Below are 19000 nucleotides of genomic sequence, written 5' to 3' on the forward strand. Positions count from 1 at the left end.
GTTCGGTCGCATCCTACTTGCAGGTTTGTGACCGACGACAGGAGGTCGGTCGGTTACAGTTCCTGACCGATGTCAGACGGACTCAGGTCTATCCGACATCGGAATCGGGCCCTAAGTATTTATTATGCAACAAATAGCTCCTTTGCATATCAAATTAAAAAACTAATAGCACTGGCATACGGCCCAATTATTGACGTAGCCGAACACTACAATTTATTAATTGAAAGTGCATATTACCAACAAAATGAGCAAAAACGATGTCCCCTACTTGACTATTTTGAGGATACCTAGGTGGGAAGGCTACATAGATCTGGACACAGAAGGTAAACTAAATACCACATTCCATGGTGGAATGTATATAACAGTACCCTAAACAAAGAAGCTAAAACTAATAATGCTGTAGAAGGATGGCATAACGCCTTCCAAGCAACAACAGGCAGAACTCCACCAACTCTACATAAACTATTATCATCTATCCAAAAAGAACAAAGCTACCAAACACTAAGAATGGAGCAGTCTGTAACACAAATAGGCCCAATACTTACCAAGCAAACTAAACAAATGGTTGAGTACTTACAATACAAAGTAAGACTATACCCACCAACTAAAGGGCTAGAATACCTTGAAACAATAGCCAAATCCCTACTTTAACTAAAAATTCCTCGAAATACCGAAAAACTCATAACCAAAAAGTAAACAGACAAATAAATAAAATACTAATAATTACAAAAATATGGTTATTTTGTTATTAATTAATATACAAAACATATATTGAAATAATTATATTTTATAAAATATAAATCACAATAACAATGTCTTTAACATTTCCCTTACAATAAATCAAAATAACTTACCGTTTCCGTAGCTGAAGCAACGAAATCCCAACTGCCATAAATAAATCCACGTTTTTGATAATCCCAATAAGAATTAATAATCCCCCCAAAAAGGGAAAATTCCAAACTCCAGCAGGAATATAACTTGCATCAAACCCAAAGATATAACCACTTGAGGCTAGTACACGCACTATGCGCCCACGTTCATAGTGACACCTCTATCCCAGAATATTCCCCACTAGAGGACAGGTTGCTACTGGACCCAATCAAGGAGAAGCCAACCTCTACGGTCTATCATAAACTGATAAACAATGTGCATGATCCCCTGAGGGCCCTCCGAGACACATGGGAAAAAGACCTGGGATCCATAGATGATTAGGACTGGCAGGAAACAATTCAGAGCCCAAGAGAAATAGCAGTCCGTTCTAGATTTAGATTAGTGCAATTTAAGATATTACATCGCACATACTACCCGAAGACCCACCTATACACATGGGGCAGGACCCCTACAGCGCTATGTATGCAGGGATGCCAGGGCGAGGGAACCTTCATGCACATCTTGTGGGAATGCCCAGAGATAGCTAGATACTGGCAAAAAGTCACGGACATTATGTCCAGTATTGTGGGTAGGGTGGTTCCACTGAATGCAAAATGGTTGCTCCTGATGATAAAAGGTGACATGGACTGGTCCAGATATGAGGGAATATGGTGGGCCTTGGCTGCAGGAATAGCAAAGAGAAACATCGCCAGGGGGTGGGGAGCGCCGCTACCTCCGACACTGGAGGATTGGAGACGAGACCTTGAAGCAGGGGATGTGCTAAGAAGTGGGAAAGATGTGGGCACCCTGGAAAAAGTACAGAGGGACAAGCTTGGGGGACTGAACGGAATTGGGGGCCTCCACTGCCTGAAAGCACTCTGTAAATACACTAGCGGTGAAGTACTGTGCCTGCTTTCCTGTGAACTGATGGAAATGTTTATTGTAATGTATGGTCTGTTGAGCTATGTTAATAAAAAGATGAATAAAAAAATAAATGGAAAAATCCAACTGTTTGAAAAGTAATCCACCGTCAATAACTCCATAAACCATAAAAATCCAGAAAAACGTATTTAAAAAAAGAAACGCTCCATGAAAACTCAAAAAATTAAGGAAGTGTCAAATATTTATTAGTTTTCTAAAACTAATACACACTTCCTTAAATAAAAAAAAACGCAATCTTCTCCCAACCCCAACATCCAATCGACCAAAACCTGTAAAGAAAAATAACAATCCCACCCACACAAATATACACATACATTATAACATAGTACAAATAAATATAATACTAACACCATAGTTTAAACATATTTTCACATATATATTTAACTCTAACACAGACTGATAAACAAACTGACGACATTTCGATAACACATAACTAAAACATACAACTAACAAAAACTTCAAAAACCTAACACTACACACACTACCTAGTACTTACCTACCCTCAAATTAATCCAAAATGTAAGTTTAAATAAAGAAAATTAAACTTACCTTACCCGATGTGACGCAGCTTCCAACCGCTAGCTTCTCCCCTCAGAAATGACTTAAAGCAAAACCGAGCGGTTACAAAATACTAGTTAGAAATAAATATGGCTGCTTTAAATAATAAAGATTTATCTATTTCTTTATTAAACTGATAGTACATTATAAATACATTGTTATACATTTTTGTAAAAATATTACTTATGTAAAAATCATGTAACATTTTCATAATAAATATTAAACATGTAATTACTATTATTATTATAATAAATATCAATCAATCAAAGCTTTATTTCGATAAAAATTTGTATCATAAAAGCAACAACATACATACATAAAAGATACAATTTATCGTGTGGGAAAGAATTCTAAAAATTGAATAAATACATTTGACATATGATGTGATATTTACAATCAGATAAAAAGAATTACATTTCAATATTAGTCCCATTGCTTTTTAGTTGGTAAAAGACAATCTAAAAGAAATAAAATGTAAGAAGGCTAAAATATCGTGTCAGAACTAAGAGACTTGAACCTAATTATCCAAGAGCACCCAAGAAATTTGGCCACACCACTAACCAGCACAGCGCTAGTATAATAAATATAAAAATATACATTTCATGTCCAATGTATACTAAAGTTATGTACTATGTTGAATGAATGTTAATTTGGTTTTTATAAATGAATTAAAAAATTACATGTACTAATTAATATTATTTATATTTCAAATATAAATCATATTACTTCAAATATAACATTATGGGCTTGATTTCGATCTCGCTCTTAAGCACTTCTGATAGCATCCGTCAGCAGCAAATCCGAGTCGTACGCGTGATTTCTGTGCTACTTGTACAGATGTCCGAGCGAGCAAGTATGATGCGATAATCGTCTCACGCTTCGAGCGACTCATACACGTCAGCGATCCCCTCTGGGCGACTCCGTCAGGGCTGACACGCACACCGCAACGAGGCGGATTCCCGGACGACCAAGTACGATGAGCGCACCTATCAGCTGGATCAAGTCAAAGCCTCTGACTCAAAAAAGCTCTGGGAAGCGGACTTTGGGGGTCCGTAGCGGGCCCTCCTTCCCCCGGGCCCCAACGACTCAATCACTGGGCCCTATACATGCATGCACGGTACAGGCGGGACCGAGGTGTCCCCGTGACAGGGGGCACCCTTGTCCGAGACATGCGTTTATTGTCTTTGGGAGCCTATGTACGCAACGTACACCAGGCTCCCATAGACTTTGATGGGGCTCCGAGCGACCCGAGTCTGTCAGCGCTGCAGCGTATCGTACTCTGTTGCTTGGAGCCCAGGACCCAGAGTAATTCGGAAAGCTCTACAGGCGCGAGTCGGCCGTAGGGCTTTCCGAGCGAGATTGTTGTTAAAAAAAAAAAAAAAAGTGAAAGAATTGTAAAAAAGGTTTGTGATAAAAATATGTTGCAACATATATATTAATAATACATTACACTATAGAGCCGATTCCGATCTCGGTCGGTCGGAATGCCATCCCAAAGCTATCTGTAGAAATACCTTCCGACCGACACGTTCCGGGAGCCGGTCTATCCAAACGATGTAGTACGATGCGCAGATGTCTCCAATTCCCGGACAACACATACACTCCGAATCCAGCAACATTTTACGGACGAATAGGCTCCGTCAACACTGAATGGAGTCATCCGGAGGTTTTTCTCAATCAGTTTCCAGCTCTGCAAGTACGATTCGTACTTCCTACACGCCGGACAAGACGTCAACTCTGACACGTCACAGCATCCGGACGCGATGTATTCCAGCTCCGATTCGCGCCACAACATGTACAAAGCATACGAGACAGACCAGTCATGTAGCCAATAGCGCATGTCATCCCTATACTGTACGCCTACAACCTCAACCGACGCGGTCATCACACCCACCAAATTGGCATAACCCTGCGAAAGGCAATACCACCATAGGGTAACAATGCATATCACTACCAGCAGTGTCATCCCATAGGGGGATGTATGCCTATCACTTCCAACAGTCTCTACTCATAGGGGGGTGGAAGCCTATCACTACAAGCATTGCACACCCCATAGGGGGGTGAATGACTATCTCTACCTGCAGTCTCTACTCCTAGGGGGGTGGATGCCTATCACTACCAGCAGTTTCTACTCATAGGGGGGTGGATGCCTATCACTACAAGCATTGCACACCCCATGGGGGGTGGATGCTAATCACTACCAGCAGTCCATACTCATAGGGGGGCAGATGCCTATCAGTACAAGCATTGCACGCCCCGTAGGGGGGTGGATGTCTATCATTACCAGCATTACACACCCCATAGGGAGTGGGTGCCTATCACTACCAGCAGTCTCTACTCATAGGGGGTGGATGCCTATCACTACAAGCATTGCACACCCCATAGGGGGGTGGATGCTTATCAGTACAAGCATTGCACAACCCATAGGTGGGGTGGATACCTCTCACTACAAGCATTGCACACCCCATAGGGGGGTGGATGCCTATCACTACCAGCATTGCACACCCCATAGGGAGTGGATGCCTATCACTACCAGCAGTCTCTACTCATATTGGGGTGGATGCCTATCACTACCAGCATTTCACACCCCATAGGGTGGTGGATGCCTATCACTACCAGCAGTCTCTACTCACAGGGGGGTGGACATCTATCACTACAAGCATTGCACACCCCATAGGGGGGTGGTTGCCTATCACTACCAGCAGTCCCTATTCATAGGGGGGTGGATGCCTATCACTACAAGCATTGCACACCCTATAGGGGTAGATGCATATCACTACAAGCAGTCTCTACTCATAGGGGGGTGGACGTCTATCACTACAAGCATTGCACACCCCATAGGGGGGTGGTTGCCTCTCACTACCAGCAGTCCCTATTCATAGGGGGGTGGATGCCTATCACTACCAGCATTGCACAACCCATAGGGGGGTGAATGCCTATCACTACAAGCTTTGCACACCCCATAGGGGGTTTGAAGCCTATCACTACCAGCATTGCAAACCCCATAGGGGGGTGGATGCCTATCACCACCAGCAGTCTCTACTCATAGGGGGGTGGATGCCTAGCACTACCAGCATTGCAATCCCCATAGGGGGTGGATGACTATCACTACCAGCATTGCACACCCCATGGGGGGTGAATGCTAATCACTACCAGCAATCTCTACTCATAGGTGGGTGGATGCCTATCACTAAAAGCATTGCACACCACATAGGGGGGTGGATGCTTATCACTACAAGCTTTGCACACCCCATAGGGGGGTGGTTGCCTATCACTACCAGCAGTCTCTATTCATAGGGGGGTGGATGCCTATCACTACCAGCATTGCACACCCCATGGGGGGTGGATGCTAATCACCACCAGCAGTCTCTACTCATAGGGGGTGGATACCTATCACTACCAGCATTGCACACCCCATAGGGGGTGGATGTCTCTCACTACCAGCAGTCTCTACTCATATTGGGGTGGATGCCTATCACTACCAGCATTTCACACCCCATAGGGTGGTGGATGCCTATCACTACCAGCAGTCTCTACTCACAGGGGGGTGGACGTCTATCACTACAAGCATTGCACACCCCATAGGGGGTGGTTGCCTATCACTACCAGCAGTCCCTATTCATAGGGGGGTGGATGCCTATCACTACAAGCATTGCACACCCCATAGGGGTGGATGCATATCACTAAAAGCAGTCTCTACTCATAGGGGGGTGGACGTCTATCACTACAAGCATTGCACACCCCATAGGGGGGTGGTTGCCTCTCACTACCAGCAGTCCCTATTCATAGGGGGGTTTATGCCTATCACTACCAGCATTGCACACCCCATAGGGGGGTGAATGCCTATCACTACAAGCTTTGCACACCTCATAGGGGGGTTGAAGCCTATCACTACCAGCATTGCAAACCCCATAGGGGGGTGGATGCCTATCACCACCAGCAGTCTCTACTCATAGGGGGGTGGATGCCTAGCACTACCAGCATTGCAATCCCCACAGGGGGTGGACAACTATCACTACCAGCATTGCACACCCCATGGGGGGTGGATGCTAATCACTACCAGCAATCTCTACTCATAGGTGGGTGGATGCCTATCACTACAAGCATTGCACACCACATAGGGGGGTGGATGCTTATCACTACAAGCTTTGCACACCCCATAGGGAGGTGGTTGCCTATCACTACCAGCAGTCTCTATTCATAGGGGGGTGGATGCCTATCACTACAAGCATTGCACAACCCATAGGGGGTGGATGCCTATCGCTACAAGCAGTCTGTACTCATAGGGGGTGGATGCCTATCACTACCAGCATTGCACACTCCACAGGGGGTGAATGCCTATCACTACAAACATTGCATACCCCATAGGGGGGTGGAAGCCTATCACTACCAGCATTGCACACCCCATAGGGGGGTGGATGCCTATCACTACCAGCATTTCACTCCCCATAGGAGGGTGATGCCTATCACTACAAGCATTGCACTCCCCATAGGGGGGTGGATGCCTATCACCACCAGCATTGCACATCCCACAGGGGGGTGGATGCCTATCACCAGCAGCAGTCTCTACTTATAGGGAGGTGGATGCCTATCACTACAAGCATTGCACACCCCATTGGAGGGTGGATGCCTATCACAACCAGCAGTCTCTACTCACAGGCGGGTGGATGCCTATCACTAAAGCATTGCACACCCCATAGGGGGGTGGATGTCTATCACTACCAGCAGTCTCTACTCATAGGCGAGTGGATGCCTATCACTACCAGCATTGCACACCCCATGGGGGGTGGATGCTAATCACCACCAGCAGTCTCTACTCATAGGGGGGTGGATACCTATCACTACCAGCATTGCACACCCCATAGGGGGTGGATGCCTATCACTACCAGCATTGCACACCACATGGGGGGTGGATGCTAATCACTACTAGCAGTCTCTACTCATAGGGGGGTGGATGCCTATCACCACAAGCATTGCACACCCCATAGGGGGTGGATGCTTATCACTACGAGCATTGCACAAGCCATAGGGGGGTGGATGCCTATCACTACAAGCATTGCACACTCCATAGGGAGGTGGATGCCTATCACTTCCAGCATTGCACACCTTATAGGGGGTGGATGCCTATCACTACTAGCAATCTCTACTCATATTGGGGTGGATGCCTATCACTACAAGCTTTGCACACCGCTTAGGGGGGTGGATGCCTATCACTACCAGCATTGCACAACCCATAGTGGGTGGATGCCTATCACTACCAGCATTGCACACCCTATAGGGGAATGGATGCCTATCACTAAAAGCATTGCACACCCCATACGGGGGTAGAAGCCTATCACTACCAGCAGTCTCTACTCATAGGGGGTGGATGCCATATCACTACCAGCATTGCACAACACATAATGGGTGGATGCCTATCACTACCAGCATTGCACACCCCATAAGGGGGTGGATGCCTATCACTACCAGCATTGAACACCCCACGGGGGGTGGAGGCCTATCACCTTCAGCAGTCTCTACTCATAGGGGGGTGGATGCCTATCACTACAAGCATGGGACACCCCATAGGGGGGTGGATACCTATCACTACCAGCAGTCTCTAATCATAGGGGGGTGGATGCCTATCACTACAATCATTGCGTACCCCATAGGGGGGTGGATGCCTATCACTACAAGCATTGCACACCCCATAGGGGGTTGGATGCCTATCACCACCAGCATTGCACATCCAATAGGGGGTGGATGCCTATCACCAGCAGCAGTCTCTACTCATAGGGGGGTGGATGCCTATCACTACAAGCATTGCACACCCCATTGGGGGGTGGATGCCTAACACTACCAGGAGTCTCAACTCACAGGCGGGTGGATGCCTATCACTAAAAGCATTGCACCTCCCATAGGGGGGTGCATGCCTATCACTACCAGCAGTCTCTACTCATGGGGGGTGGAGGCCCATCACTACAAGCAGTCTCTACTCATAGAGGGGTGGATGTCTATCACTAGAAGCATTGCACAACCCATAGGGGGTGGATGCCTATCACTACCAGCATTGCACACCCCATAGGGGGGTGGGTGCCTATCACTACAAGCATTTCACACCCCATAGGGGGGTAGAAGCATATCACTACCAGCATTGAACACACCATGGGGGGGGTGGAGGCCTATCACTACCAGCAGTCTCTACTCATAGAGGGGTGGATGTATATCACTACAAGCATTGCACAACCCATAGGGGGTGGATGCCTATCACTACCAGCATTGCACACCCCATAGGGGGGGTGGATGCCTATCACTACCAGCAGTCTCTACTCATAGTGGGGTGGATGCCTATCACTACAAACATTGCAAACCCCATACGGGGGTAGAAGCTTATCACTACCAGCAGTCTCTACTCATAGGGGGGTGGATGCTTATCACTACAAGCATTGCACAACCCATAGGGCAATGGATGCCTATCACTACCAGCAATCTCTACTCATATTGGGGTGGATGCCTATCACTACAAGCTTTGCACACCGCATAGGGGGGTGGATGCCTATCACTACCAGCATTGCACAACCCATAGTGGGTGGATGCCTATCACTACCAGCATTGCACACCCCATAGGGGGGTAGAAGCCTATCACTACCAGCAGTCTCTACTCATAGGGGGTGGATGCCATATCACTACCAGCATTGCACAACACATAATGGGTGGATGCCTATCACTACCAGCATTGCACACCCCATAAGGGGGTGGATGCCTATCACTACCAGCATTGAACACCCCACGGGGGGTGGAGGCCTATCACCTTCAGCAGTCTCTACTCATAGGGGGGTGGATGCCTATCACTACAAGCATGGGACACCCCATAGGGGGGTGGATACCTATCACTACCAGCAGTCTCTAATCATAGGGGGGTGGATGCCTATCACTACAATCATTGCGTACCCCATAGGGGGGTGGATGCCTATCACTACAAGCATTGCACACCCCATAGGGGGTTGGATGCCTATCACCACCAGCATTGCACATCCAATAGGGGGTGGATGCCTATCACCAGCAGCAGTCTCTACTCATAGGGGGGTGGATGCCTATCACTACAAGCATTGCACACCCCATTGGGGGGTGGATGCCTAACACTACCAGGAGTCTCAACTCACAGGCGGGTGGATGCCTATCACTAAAAGCATTGCACCTCCCATAGGGGGGTGCATGCCTATCACTACCAGCAGTCTCTACTCATGGGGGGTGGAGGCCCATCACTACAAGCAGTCTCTACTCATAGAGGGGTGGATGTCTATCACTAGAAGCATTGCACAACCCATAGGGGGTGGATGCCTATCACTACCAGCATTGCACACCCCATAGGGGGGTGGGTGCCTATCACTACAAGCATTTCACACCCCATAGGGGGGTAGAAGCATATCACTACCAGCATTGAACACACCATGGGGGGGGTGGAGGCCTATCACTACCAGCAGTCTCTACTCATAGAGGGGTGGATGTATATCACTACAAGCATTGCACAACCCATAGGGGGTGGATGCCTATCACTACCAGCATTGCACACCCCATAGGGGGGGTGGATGCCTATCACTACCAGCAGTCTCTACTCATAGTGGGGTGGATGCCTATCACTACAAGCATTGCACACCCCATAGGGGGGTGGATGTCTATGACTACATGCAATGCACACCCCATACCGGGGTAGAAGCCTATCACTACCAGCATTGCAAACCCCATAGGGGGGTGGGTGCCTATCACTACAAGCATTTCACACCCCATAGGGGGGTAGAAGCATATCACTACCAGCATTGAACACCCCATGGGGGGTGGAGGCCTATCACCTCCAGCAGTCTCTACTCATAGGGGGATGGATGACTATCACTACAAGCATGGGACACCCCATAGGGGGGTGGATGCCTATCACTACCAGCAGTATCTACTCATATTGGGGTGGATGCCTATCACTACAAGCATTGCACACCCCATAGGGGGGTGGAAGTCTATCTCTACCAGCATTGCACACCCCATAGGGTGCGGATGCCTATCACTACAAACATTGCACACCCCATAGGGAGGTGGATGCCTATCACTACAAACATTGCAAACCCCATACGGGGGTAGAAGCTTATCACTACCAGCAGTCTCTACTCATAGGGGGGTGGATGCTTATCACTACAAGCATTGCACAACCCATAGGGCAATGGATGCCTATCACTACCAGCAATCTCTACTCATATTGGGGTGGATGCCTATCACTACAAGCTTTGCACACCGCATAGGGGGGTGGATGCCTATCACTACCAGCATTGCACAACCCATAGTGGGTGGATGCCTATCACTACCAGCATTGCACACCCCATAGGGGGGTAGAAGCCTATCACTACCAGCAGTCTCTACTCATAGGGGGTGGATGCCATATCACTACCAGCATTGCACAACACATAATGGGTGGATGCCTATCACTACCAGCATTGCACACCCCATAAGGGGGTGGATGCCTATCACTACCAGCATTGAACACCCCACGGGGGGTGGAGGCCTATCACCTTCAGCAGTCTCTACTCATAGGGGGGTGGATGCCTATCACTACAAGCATGGGACACCCCATAGGGGGGTGGATACCTATCACTACCAGCAGTCTCTAATCATAGGGGGGTGGATGCCTATCACTACAATCATTGCGTACCCCATAGGGGGGTGGATGCCTATCACTACAAGCATTGCACACCCCATAGGGGGTTGGATGCCTATCACCACCAGCATTGCACATCCAATAGGGGGTGGATGCCTATCACCAGCAGCAGTCTCTACTCATAGGGGGGTGGATGCCTATCACTACAAGCATTGCACACCCCATTGGGGGGTGGATGCCTAACACTACCAGGAGTCTCAACTCACAGGCGGGTGGATGCCTATCACTAAAAGCATTGCACCTCCCATAGGGGGGTGCATGCCTATCACTACCAGCAGTCTCTACTCATGGGGGGTGGAGGCCCATCACTACAAGCAGTCTCTACTCATAGAGGGGTGGATGTCTATCACTAGAAGCATTGCACAACCCATAGGGGGTGGATGCCTATCACTACCAGCATTGCACACCCCATAGGGGGGTGGGTGCCTATCACTACAAGCATTTCACACCCCATAGGGGGGTAGAAGCATATCACTACCAGCATTGAACACACCATGGGGGGGGTGGAGGCCTATCACTACCAGCAGTCTCTACTCATAGAGGGGTGGATGTATATCACTACAAGCATTGCACAACCCATAGGGGGTGGATGCCTATCACTACCAGCATTGCACACCCCATAGGGGGGGTGGATGCCTATCACTACCAGCAGTCTCTACTCATAGTGGGGTGGATGCCTATCACTACAAACATTGCAAACCCCATACGGGGGTAGAAGCTTATCACTACCAGCAGTCTCTACTCATAGGGGGGTGGATGCTTATCACTACAAGCATTGCACAACCCATAGGGCAATGGATGCCTATCACTACCAGCAATCTCTACTCATATTGGGGTGGATGCCTATCACTACAAGCTTTGCACACCGCATAGGGGGGTGGATGCCTATCACTACCAGCATTGCACAACCCATAGTGGGTGGATGCCTATCACTACCAGCATTGCACACCCCATAGGGGGGTAGAAGCCTATCACTACCAGCAGTCTCTACTCATAGGGGGTGGATGCCATATCACTACCAGCATTGCACAACACATAATGGGTGGATGCCTATCACTACCAGCATTGCACACCCCATAAGGGGGTGGATGCCTATCACTACCAGCATTGAACACCCCACGGGGGGTGGAGGCCTATCACCTTCAGCAGTCTCTACTCATAGGGGGGTGGATGCCTATCACTACAAGCATGGGACACCCCATAGGGGGGTGGATACCTATCACTACCAGCAGTCTCTAATCATAGGGGGGTGGATGCCTATCACTACAATCATTGCGTACCCCATAGGGGGGTGGATGCCTATCACTACAAGCATTGCACACCCCATAGGGGGTTGGATGCCTATCACCACCAGCATTGCACATCCAATAGGGGGTGGATGCCTATCACCAGCAGCAGTCTCTACTCATAGGGGGGTGGATGCCTATCACTACAAGCATTGCACACCCCATTGGGGGGTGGATGCCTAACACTACCAGGAGTCTCAACTCACAGGCGGGTGGATGCCTATCACTAAAAGCATTGCACCTCCCATAGGGGGGTGCATGCCTATCACTACCAGCAGTCTCTACTCATGGGGGGTGGAGGCCCATCACTACAAGCAGTCTCTACTCATAGAGGGGTGGATGTCTATCACTAGAAGCATTGCACAACCCATAGGGGGTGGATGCCTATCACTACCAGCATTGCACACCCCATAGGGGGGTGGGTGCCTATCACTACAAGCATTTCACACCCCATAGGGGGGTAGAAGCATATCACTACCAGCATTGAACACACCATGGGGGGGGGTGGAGGCCTATCACTACCAGCAGTCTCTACTCATAGAGGGGTGGATGTATATCACTACAAGCATTGCACAACCCATAGGGGGTGGATGCCTATCACTACCAGCATTGCACACCCCATAGGGGGGGTGGATGCCTATCACTACCAGCAGTCTCTACTCATAGTGGGGTGGATGCCTATCACTACAAGCATTGCACACCCCATAGGGGGGTGGATGTCTATGACTACATGCAATGCACACCCCATACCGGGGTAGAAGCCTATCACTACCAGCATTGCAAACCCCATAGGGGGGTGGGTGCCTATCACTACAAGCATTTCACACCCCATAGGGGGGTAGAAGCATATCACTACCAGCATTGAACACCCCATGGGGGGTGGAGGCCTATCACCTCCAGCAGTCTCTACTCATAGGGGGATGGATGACTATCACTACAAGCATGGGACACCCCATAGGGGGGTGGATGCCTATCACTACCAGCAGTCTCTACTCATAATGGGGTGGATGCCTATCACTACAAGCATTGCACACCCCATAAGGGGGTGGAAGTCTATCTCTACCAGCATTGCACACCCCATAGGGTGCGGATGCCTATCACTACAAACATTGCACACCCCATAGGGAGGTGGATGCCTATCACTACAAACATTGCAAACCCCATACGGGGGTAGAAGCTTATCACTACCAGCAGTCTCTACTCATAGGGGGGTGGATGCTTATCACTACAAGCATTGCACAACCCATAGGGCAATGGATGCCTATCTCTACCAGCAATCTCTACTCATATTGGGGTGGATGCCTATCACTACAAGCTTTGCACACCGCATAGGGGGGTGGATGCCTATCACTACCAGCATTGCACAACCCATAGTGGGTGGATGCCTATCACTACCAGCATTGCACACCCCATAGGGGGGTGGATTTCTATCTCTACCAGCATTGCACACCCCATAGGGTGTGGATGCATATCACTACAAACATTACACACCCCATAGGGAGGTGGATGCCTATCACTAAAAGCATTGCACATCCCATAGGGGGGTGGATGCCTATCACTACCAGCAGTCTCTACTCATAGGGGGTGGAGGCCCATAACTACAAGCAGTCTCTACTCATAGGGGGGTGGATGCCTATCACTGCCAGCATTGCACACCCCTTAGAGGGGTGGATGCCTATCACTACCAGCAGTCTCTACTCATAGAGGGGTGGATGTCTATCACTACAAGCATTGTACAACCCATAGGGGGTGGATGCCTATCACTACCAGCATTGCACACCCCATAGGGGGGTGGGTGCCTATCACTACAAGCATTTCACACACCATAGGGAGGTGGAAGCATATCACTACCAGCATTGAACACCCCATGGGAGGGTGGAGGCCTATCACCTCCAGCAGTCTCTACTCATAGGGGGGGTGGATGACTATCACTACCAGCATGGGACACCCCATAGGGGGGTGGATGCCTAGCACTACCAGCAGTCTCTACTCATAGTGGGGTGGATGCCTATCACTACAAGCATTGCACACCCCATAGGGGGGTGGATGTCTATCTCTACCAGCGTTGCACACCCCATAGGGTGTGGATGCTGATGTATGTTGTTACAACGCACACTTTTACAACGCATGCACTTACAACACATTTTTTACAACGCAACATCCACTACAACGCATTCCATTACATAGCATGACACTACAACGCATGTTTAAAAACTACCTTTACAACGCATTCCATTACATCGCATACTACCTTTACAACGCATACCATTACAACGCATAGTATAGGGGTAAAAATTACTATTCTAACTCCAGGGGGTGCAACAGTAGGGTAAGTGTTGAATTGCGTTGTAATGGTATGCGTTGTAAAGGTAGTATGCGATGAAATGGAATGCGTTGTAAAGGTAGTTTTTAAACATGCGTTGTAGTGTCATGCTATGTAATGGAATGCGTTGTAGTGGATGTTGCATTGTAAAAATGTTGTTGTAAGTGTAGTGCGTTGTAACAGTTGCGTTGTAAAGGTTGTTCACCGTGGATGCCTATCACTACAAACATTGCACACCCGATAGGGAGGTGGATGCCTTTCACTACCAGCATTGCACACCCCATACGGGGGTGGATGCCTATCACTACCAGCAATGAACACCCCATGGGGTGTGGAGGCCTATCACATCCAGCAGTCTCTACTCATAGGGGGTTGGATGCCTATCACTACAAGCATTGCACACCCCATAGGGGGATGGATGCCTATCACTACAAGCATGGGACACCCCATAGAGGGGTGGATGCCTATCACCACCAGCAGTCTCTAATCATAGGGGGGTGGGTGCCTATCACTACCAGCATTGCATATCCCATAGGGGGGTGGATGCCTTTCACCAGCAGCAGTCTCTGCTCATAGGGGGGTTGTTGCCTATCACTACAAGCATTGCACACCACATAGGGGGGTGGATGACTATCACTACCAGCAGTCTCGACTCATAAGGGGGTGGATGCCTATTACTATAAGCATTGCACATCCCATAGGGGGTGGATGCCTATCACTACCAGCAGTCTCTACTCATAGGAGGGTGGGTGCCTATCACTACCAGCATTGCACATCCCATAGGGGGGTGGATGCCTATCACTACCAGCAGTCTCTACTCATAGGGGGTTGGATACCTATCAGTAGAAGCATTGCACGCCCCATAGGGGGGTGGATGCCTATCACTACCAGCATTGCACATCCCATATGGGGGTGGATGCCTATCACCAGCTGCAGTCTCTGCTCATAGGGGGGTGGATGCCTATCACTACAAGCATTGCACACCCCATAGGGGGGTGGATGCCTATCACTACCAGCAGTCCCTACTCATAGGGGGTGGATTCCTATCACTACAAGCATTGCACATCCCATAGGGGGGTGGATGCCTATCACTACCAGCAGTCTCTACTCATAGGGGGTGGAGGCCCGTCACTACAAGCAGTCTCTACTCCTAGGGAGGTGGATGCCTATCACTAAAGCATTGCACACCCCATGGGGGGTGGATGCTAATCACTACCAGCAGTCTCTACTCATAGGGGGTTGGATACCTATCAGTACAAGCATTGCACGCCCTATAGTGGGGTGGATGTCTATCACTACCAGCATTGCACATCCCATATGGGGGTGGATGCCTATCACCAGCTGCAGTCTCTGCTCATAGGGGGGTGGATGCCTATCACTACAAGCATTGCACACCCCATAGGGGGTGGATGCCTATCACTACCAGCAGTCTCTACTCATAGGGGGTGGATTCCTATCACTACAAGCATTGCACATCCCATAGGGGGGTGGATACCTATCACTACCAGCAGTCTCTACTCATAGGGGGTGGAGGCCCATCACTACAAGCAGTCTCTACTCCTAGGGAGGTGGATGCCTATCACTACCAGCATTGCACACCCCATAGGGGGGTGGATGCCTATCACTACAAGCATTGCACACCCCATAGGGGGGTAGATGCCTATCACTACCTGCATTGAGTACCCCATGGGGGGGTGGAGGCCTATCACCTCCAGCAGTGTCTACTCATAGGGGGGTGGATGCCCATCACTACAAACATGGGACACCCCATGGGGGGGGGGGTGGATGCCTATCACAACCAGCAGTCTCTACTAATAGGGGGGTGGATGCCTATCACTACAAACATTGCACACCCCATAGGTGGGTGGATGCCTATCTCTACCAGCATTGCACACCCCATAGGCTGTGGATGCCTATCACTACAAGCATTGCACACCCCATAGGGGGTGGATGCCTATCACTACCAGCAGTCTCTACTCATAGGGAGTGGAGGCCCATCACTACTAGCAGTCTCTACTCATGGAGGGTGGATGCCTATCACTGCCAGCTTTGCACACTCCATAGAGGTGTGGATGCCTTTCACTACCAGCTGTCTCTACTCATAGGGCGGTGGATACCTATCACTACAAGCATTGCCCACCGCATAGGGGGGTGGATGCCTATCACTAACAGCATTGCAGAAACCATAGGGGGTAGAGGCCTATCACCTCCAGCAGTCTCTTCTCATAGGGGGGTGAATGCCTATCACTAAAAGCATGGGACACCCCATAGGGGGGGGGGGGGGAGGGGTGGATGCCTATCACTACCAGCAGTCTCTACTCATAGGGGGGTGGATGCCTATCACTATAAGTATTGCACACCCCATAGGGGGGTGGATGCCTATCTCTACCAGTATTGTACATCCCATAGGGTGTGGATGCCTATCACTACAAACATTGTACACCCCATAGGGAGGTGGATGCCTATCACTACCAGCATTGCACCCCCCCCATAGGGGGGTGAATACCTATCACTACACGCATTGCACACCCCATAGGGGGGTGGATGCCTATCACTATCACCAGTCTCTACTCATAGAGGGGTGGATGTCTATCACTACAAGCATTGTACAACCCATAGGGGGTGGATGCCTATCACTACCAGCATTGCACACCCCATAGGGGGGTGGGTGCCTATCACTACAAGCATTTCACACACCATAGGGGGGTGGAAGCATATCACTACCAGCATTGAACACCCCATGGGAGGGTGGAGGCCTATCACCTCCAGCAGTCTCTACTCATAGGGGGGGTGGATGACTATCACTACAAGCATGGGACACCCCATAGGGGGGTGGATGCCTAGCACTACCAGCAGTCTCTAATCATAGGGGGGTGGATGCCTATCACTACCAGCATTGCACACCCCATAGGGGGTGGATGTCTATCACCAGCAGCAGTCTCTACTCATAGGGTGGTGGGTGCCTATCACTACAAGCATTGCACATCCCATAGGGGGGTGGATGCCTATCACTACCAGCAGTCTGTACTCATAGGGGGGTGGATGCCTATCACTAAAGCATTGCACACCCCATGGGCGGTGGATGCTAATCACTACCAGCAGTCTCTACTCATAGGGGGTTGGATACCTATCAGTAGAAGCATTGCACGCCCCATAGGGGGGTGGATGCCTATCACTACCAGCATTGCACACCCCATAGGGGGGTGGATGCCTATGACTACCAGCATTGCACAACCCATAGTGGGTGGATGCCTATCACTACCAGCATTGCACACCCCTTGGGGGGGTGGATGCCTATCATTACAAGTATTGCACATCCCATAGGGGGGTGGATGCCTATCACTACCAGCAGTCTCTACTTATAGGGGTGGATGCCTATCACTAAAGCATTGCACACCCCATGGGGGGTGGATGCCTATCACTACCAGCTGTCTCTACTCATAGGTAGTGGAGGCCCATCACTACTAGCAGTCTCTACTCATGGGGGGTGGATGCCTATCACTGCCAGCTTTGCACACCCCATAGAGGTGTGGATGCCTCTCACTACCAGCTGTCTCTACTCATAGGGCGGTGGATACCTATCACTACAAGCATTGCCCACCGCATAGGGGGGTGGATGCCTATCACTACCAGCATTGCAGAAACCATAGGGGGTGGATGCCTATCACTACCAGCATTGCACACCCCATAGGGGGTGGATGCCTATCACTACAAGCATTTCATACCCCATAGAGGAGTAGAATCCTATCACTACCAGCATTGAACACCACATGGGGGGATGGAGGCCTATCACCTCCAGCAGTCTCTTCTCATAGGGGGGTGAATGCCTATCACTACAAGCATGGGACACCCCATAGGGGAGGGGGGGAGGGGTGGATGCCTATCACTACCAACAGTCTCTACTCATAGGGGGGTGGATGCCTATCACTATAAGTATTGCACACCCCATAGGGGGGTGGATGCCTATCTCTACCAGCATTGTACATCCCATAGGGTGTGGATGCCTATCACTACAAACATTGTACACCCCATAGGGAGGTGGATGCCTATCACTACCAGCATTGCACCCCCCATAGGGGGGTGAATACCTATCACTACACGCATTGCACAACCCATAGGGGGGTGGATGCCTATCACCACCAGGAGTCTCGAATCATAGGGGGGTGGATGCCTATCACTACCAGCATTGCACACCCCATAGGGGGGTGGATGTCTATCACCAGCAGCAGTCTCTACTCATAGGGTGGTGGGTGCCTATCACTACAAGCATTGCACATCCCATAGGGGGGTGGATGCCTATCACTACCAGCAGTCTGTACTCATAGGGAGGTGGATGCCTAT

Source organism: Triturus cristatus, chromosome 1_2 (genome assembly GCF_964204655.1).
Source record: "Triturus cristatus chromosome 1_2, aTriCri1.1, whole genome shotgun sequence".
Taxonomy (NCBI): Eukaryota; Metazoa; Chordata; class Amphibia; order Caudata; family Salamandridae; genus Triturus; species Triturus cristatus.